This window comes from Nestor notabilis, unplaced genomic scaffold (genome assembly GCF_000696875.1).
Source record: "Nestor notabilis isolate BGI_N333 unplaced genomic scaffold, ASM69687v1 scaffold8590, whole genome shotgun sequence".
NCBI classification, from domain to species: domain Eukaryota; kingdom Metazoa; phylum Chordata; class Aves; order Psittaciformes; family Psittacidae; genus Nestor; species Nestor notabilis.
This window is the reverse complement of record NW_009910601.1, coordinates 1-613: the sequence shown is the minus strand read 5'-3', so window position 1 is coordinate 613 and position 613 is coordinate 1.

The following is a 613-nucleotide window of genomic DNA, read 5'->3' as shown; positions in this document are numbered from 1 at the left end:
CAGCCACTGGAGGGCTGTATGAGCCCGGCTTATCCGAGCTGACTTTGGGATGACACAGCTGATTTCAGGCAGGGAAAGCAGGCAGGGCTGGCTGGGGGGGGCAGCGGGAGGAGGAGGAGGAGGAGGAAGGTGGCAGCTCTCACATGGGGTTATCACTTGGGGCCTTTACCCCTGCCCTCCCTGGCCATGGGGCATCAACGAGGCTTCGTGGGGTGGGAAAGGGCACTGGCGGGGGTGTAGCAGCACCCAGGGGCGTCAGGGGATGTGGGTGACCTCAGAGGGACACTCCCAGCTTGGCACCCAAGGAGGTGCTGAGCCTGATGGAGGGACCCAGAAGGAGAAAGGGCAGCGCGGGCAGGGGCAGATGGTGGGCAGGGAGAGGGGAGGGGAGCAAGGTGCGCTGCCTGTGGTGGGGAGGGGCAGGGTGCAGGCAGGGGGAGAGCAGGCAGGAGTGGGGCAGGGCAGAGCAATGGTGGGGCAGGGTGAGGTACAGGCAGCGTGGAATGGTAGGAGGGCAAGGTACAGGCAGGGCAGAGAATGGTGGCATAGAGCGGGGTACAGGCAGGGTAAAGCTATGGTGGCACAGGGTGAGGTACAGGCAGGACAAGGTACA